The following is a 6,096-nucleotide window of genomic DNA, read 5'->3' on the forward strand; positions in this document are numbered from 1 at the left end:
CTGCATACAAGTGACATAAAAACACACATATTAATGTAAAAACCTGAGAAAATTAATGCTCAACATAAGGAATGAACACTTCGCATTCATATTGCACAAGCACTTATCACCCTCACACTATGCACCGACGGAAAAGGATACTCTCGACGCCTCATACTATGTGGGGTTGCATGAAGATTTGGGGACTCTAAGTGATAAACCCTATTCCCTAATATAGATCTAACCCTTTGGTCTAGGTAAAAGACCCCTAGTCACAATTAAGAACCAGCACTAAGGATTAATTCAACACTTCACTCTATTGCTCATGCAACTAAGCCCCAGTGGAATTTGTCACTTAGCACTTCACTCTATTATGACCGCAAAGAACTCTTGGAACATGGAGGTAATATGAATCACATCGGAAGGGAAAGGGGATGTTTCGCTACCTCTAGACTCATCCTCTCGACCCTTTCCAATCTAACTTTGTGATAAGTGCTTGTGCGATAAGAATACGAAGTGTTCTTTCCTTGTGTTGAGCATTACTTTTCTCAGGTTTTAAAGCCAATATGTGTGCATTTATGTTACTTTCATGCAGGTAGGGTTGTGAGGCTGAATATGAAAGAAAGAAGCCAGTGTTGGTCGTAAATACACCAATTTAGAAAAAATCTTACTAAGGTTCAAACGAGAAGACATAGGTCGGGTTCGAGATGTGGGAATGTGTGCCAACCTCCTTGTATTCAAGCTAGTACAACTATTTGGAGGGGCACAAGGGCAGTCACATTCAAGCATTCTAACTTGTGCATATAGATCAAGATCTCCACCAACATGTCTGTTATTGAAGAAGCAAAGTGATCCACAATGGAAATTTATGCCCGTTTGCATTACCTCGATGAAAGCATAGATTCGGGAGTATTTCGAGCCAGTACTGTAGTAGGGTACTATAGCAAAAACTGTAGCAAGAATACTGTACCAGCAATGTTCACAACCGGCTAAGAAAACAGGAAACCAGAGAATCCACATGGGCGTGTGGAAATTGGACATGCCCGTGTGAAAAATCCACAGGGGCACTCACACGGGCTTGTGAAATCCCGATTCCAGCCCTTTAAAAGCCGATTTCAGCTCCGATTTCAGGATTCTTTTCTCCATCTTTTCCCAAACTTGAGAGAGGGCTGTGCTAGGGTTTTGAGAGGTATTGGCTAGGGCTTTAGAGAGGTTCTATGGCTCTGACATCGCGCGCCGTTTGGAGGAAGGTTAGTGGGAGAGCTTTCGTCTGCACCGATCCGGGAAGTGTATCCTAGGCCGGACAAAGGGACCTTTGCGATGAGTAGAGGACTCTCCACAAGACCATCGCCACGACTAACGAGGGGGTTTTTCTATGGATGCTTTGTTTTTACATTCGATTTCATTTATTGTATCTACCTCCATGGAGAGCTAAACCCCTAGTGGGTACTTGGGTATTTGTGAACCTGACAGGGCTTCCCGCAAGTGCACGGAGTTGTCGAACTAATAAGTCCCAGGTGAGTGGGGTATTGTATCCACAGCGAAAAAGGAATAAAAATACTTAATTTGCTTCTTAACTATATGAAAGATGAATAGTGATATGTGTGACAAGATTCAAGTCTCAAAAGTAAAACAACTCAAAAGAGAACAAAAGTAAAGGAGAAGTTAAGGCAATCGATAAAGATGGGATACCCGGGTATTGATCCGCCTAGGAAAATCGTTTCAAGTGCAAGAACTCTCTATTATGCTTCCGAACTAATGCAATGGTTAGTCAGGGACATCCTTTAATGCATGGCCCTCAATCTAGGGTTTACCAAGCCTAATCCTCTACATGTCCGGAGGAGAGGTTGAACAACCTCTCAACCTCGCACTCGTAAGAAGGATTGCATTAAGCTCTGGGGATTCAAAGTGATAAATTTCTTCCAAATTGTAGACCTAACCCTTGGTCCAGAAAAAAGGTCCCCAACTACAATTAAGCCTTAGATGATAAAATCACCTCAACGCGTCACTCCGTTGCACTCGCAACTAAGCCCCAGGGGAGGGTCATCCCTTAGCTCATTCGCTCCATAATGGCCGCAAAGAACTCGAGGAACGGAGGTAGAATCTATCACACTAGAGGAGAAAGGGGACGCTCATGTACCTCTCAACCCTAGTGTCACTCTAAGGGAGTATTCAAACAATCAAACATTCAAGATTGGAACTCACAATAACATCAATTAATTAAAAGCATAATAAAAAGATTCAATGAAACTAATACATCCTAGGGTTCACAAATACCCAAGTACCCACTAGGGGTTTAGCTCTCCATGGAGCACAATACAAACGATAATGAAATGAAATATCAAAGAAAACAATCCATATGAAAGCCCCCTCGATAGTCATGGCGATGGTCTTATGGAGAGTCCTCTACTCATCGCAAGATCCCCTTGTCAGGTATAAGATACGCCTAGCCGAATCAATCCGACGGAGGCTCCCTTACCAACCTTCTTCCAAAGTGATCACGATGTCAGAGCCAAAGAACCTCTCCAAATCCCTAGTCAATACCTCTCAAACCCTAGCCGCAAACCTCTCTCAAGTTGGGGAAATGATGGAGAAAAGAATGTTGAAATCGGCCTTAAATAGGGTTGGAATCGGGATTCCACACGCCCCTGTGGATATTGCTCACGGGCCTGTGGAATTAATGCATGGGCGTGTGGAATTTCCACACGCCCGTGTGGCTCCTCTGTTTTGCTCCTTCTTTGGCCGGATGTGACTGCCTTCGTGCCCCACTGAATCATTGGCTTAGCTCGAACTCAAGGAGTTTGGCACACATTCTAGCATTCTAAACCTGACTCATGTCTCCGCGTTTGAGCTTTCTCAAGATCTCCTCCAAATAATGCGTAAAATGATCTACAATGTCTTCTTCCACAAATAATTGGCCTCACAACCCAACCTGCATAAAAGTACATAAATACACACGTATTAGCGCTAAAACCTGACAAAAGTAATGCTTATCATAAGGAAAGAACACTTCGCATTCTTATCGCACAAGCACTTATCAAACTCCCCCACACTTAATCTTTTTCTTGTCCTCAAGCAAAGGTTTAAACATTGTATGCATAGATGAAGGTACTATTGGAAGTGCTTGGCCTTAGGTTCACCAAAGCATGCAAAGAAAGCATTCTAATAGTAAAGGAAATTTCGACATAAATACAAAAGAATCAATGCTCTAGCTAAAAACTTGAATTAAAAAGGACAACAAACCCGAAATCTTGTAAGTGTGTGAACTCACTCAAGTCAACCCAAAGTATACTGCTCAAAGTTCTAGGTATAAGGGACTTATTTATCTACAAAGAGTACCAAACATTTCAAAAAGGGTAGTAGCTTCACACATCCTTTGAGGTAGCCATTTCCAAAGCTGCCGCTAAGGTGGCTTTCACACTTTTGAGGTGGTAACTCTTTCTACAGGGTTGGTAGCTTTCAAACATCCCATGAGATAGCTCTTTCTATAAATAGGGCATAAGTAGTATCCGACTTATGAGAGTAGCTTCATACATCATGGGTGGTAGCTTTTTCCACCCAACAAGCACAATTAAATGATAAAAACACTTTGTTATTTCTTTATTTTCCATTTTCCATTTTTTTTATAATAATAAAGCAACACAAGAAACAAAACTAAAACTGGTCCCTTTAACCTTAGACTTGATTTTCTAAAAGAGTTTAAAGAGTGAGAAGTGCACAAAATGTTATTCGGGCAAAAATTCCTAAAAATTCAAGCAAGAACTAGAGCATGAGAACATTCAATGTTAAAAATTCTCCTAAACTCAAGAATACTGTCATTGCAACGAAGGTGAACCACCATTGGCTATGTGAGCATATATATCAATCAAAATAGTGTAAAAGATATGTGCACTATGAAACTCCCCCTCCTACACTTAAGTTGTACATTGACCTCAATGTACACATGCAAGCTCACTTGTAATGTATATCAATCAAGAATAAATGTGGGAGAAGCAATCAAAACAATACTCCCCTGACCCCTAGTATTGTATTTCATGGAGCTAAATCCTTGGGGGTGATGTTCCAATGTGTTGTGAGGCACACACGGCCAAGTGCCGAAGCACCTTGGCTGTGTCTATGACAAGTTCTCAATTCCCATGATGATAAGACCATCTGCACGCATACACGAGGGGGTTCAGTAGAGCTCAATAAAAGAAAAACAAAACTCGAGTATATATAAGATAGAGCAAGAAATAAAACTCAAGACAACAAAATGAAAATAAGCTTAGAAGGAAAGTCCTTTCTGAGGATAACATATCCAAAATAAAATGCAAGTAAAAATAAAAGCAAGTCAAGTGTCGGCGCCACGCTATGGCTCCTCTGCTGCTGGTGCTGGATCAGAAGGTGCTGGTGGGTCCAATGATGGTGATGCAAGGGGCATCAGGGAGGTGCGTGGTCACAGTACGAAAGGTACGGCAACATCTCTCTGAAGGATCTACTGTAAAATGTCGAAACGCGCCATGAACTGTGTGAACTGTGCGGCCTGCATCCCGCGCACCTCTACTATCTGCGCTTGTGCCTCAATAATCTCTGTCCATATCACCCCCACATCATTCTCGAGCCCCTCAAAATGATTATAAACACTAGATGGTGAAAACATGCGAACTGGGGGTCGGTCCTTTGTTGGAGGGACCGCCTCTGTCTGATCTCTCTCTTGTTGTGATTCTAAAGTTGGCTGAGACCCTTCCACTGCAGCTTCCTCGGACCCAGTTGGCATATTCAGCACAAAAACAACCTTTGGATGTCTCTTGATCATAACCATAAGCCTCATTGTTTCCAAACAGAGGGGTGCTGGAATTATCGTTTTCTTAGCACCTCTAATCGTATATCGTAAACCCATCCCAAGAATGAGTCTAGTGATGTATGGACCAGAGAAAATGACACCAAGCCTGGGTTAATGTCCCTGATGCCTCAAATACTCCACTACAATGTGTCCCAGATGAATCGGCTCATTTCGCACCATGGAGTATAATTTTAAAAGTTCTTGTTTGCTAAGGACTCCCGTGCTGTCGCCGCGACCGTTCACTGATCTACTCAAGATGGCATGAAGGTATCTGTAACTAGGTCTAGAAAGACACGTGGCCTTAGACACTCCTGGCTCGTATCGCCCCCATCCATATAATATTCGGTAAGCCTTCTGGGGGTTAAGTTTCCACAATAGTCAGTCGGCATCTCATCATACTCTTCTGTTCTAATGAACTCCTCATCATATAACCCAAGTCTAACAGAAAACTGTGTGAGGCTCATGTTATGATGCTGCCCAAAGGCTCTAAATTGAATGGTACCGACACTAAATGTTATGATGCTGCCCAAAACGAGCATCTCCAATGTGAGTGGGTGAATGGCGGGATCACAAATACTCAAAAGCTTACGCCAACCACCCACCGATAGTAATTCCTCAACCTCATCATCCATGTCATCTGCGAATTGCACCTCCCTCATTGAGCTCATGTCAGGGATCCGTGTTTGACCAAATTTAAGCTTTGCTAGTCACTCAAATCGAGTTTTATGTTCGGGAAGTGTGAATTCTATGCTTTCCGGTTAATGAGTAGGCTCCCTAGGAAGCTTACCCACTGCCTTCATTGATCTGGGGGCCATACCTGCATGTTTTGGAAAAGGGCTTAATTAGTTTTGACGAAAATATAATTCTGCAGGAATTCACACGGTCGTGTGGAAAATCCACACGTCCGTGGGGATTCACGGGGCGTGAAAAACCGCACGGCCCCTTTGCCAAAAGCTGTGAATATGTCTCCCTCTCACTTTCAAAGCCCATGAAAACATATCAAAGATCATTTTAGCCTGGAACCGAGGCACATTTTCCAGTTCAATCGAATAAAATCAAATAGAATCAAAATAAGGGCATCCTCAAAATGAGACAGGGGTTTTACCAATGAGTTGAACCGAAAAATCTCTGAAATCGGCGAGAAACTCAAGTTATCAACGAAAAATCACGACTGGGAGGTTGGGAGAAGTGCTGGGGAATGTTCTCTACTCAGTTGGAAGTGTGCTAAGGAGAGAGGCTTATAACGAGAGACGCAACTTTATGATGCCTGCACATCCACACGGGCGTGCCAAAGG

Source organism: Dioscorea cayenensis, chromosome 11, assembly GCF_009730915.1.
Source record: "Dioscorea cayenensis subsp. rotundata cultivar TDr96_F1 chromosome 11, TDr96_F1_v2_PseudoChromosome.rev07_lg8_w22 25.fasta, whole genome shotgun sequence".
Classification (NCBI taxonomy): Eukaryota; Viridiplantae; Streptophyta; class Magnoliopsida; order Dioscoreales; family Dioscoreaceae; genus Dioscorea; species Dioscorea cayenensis.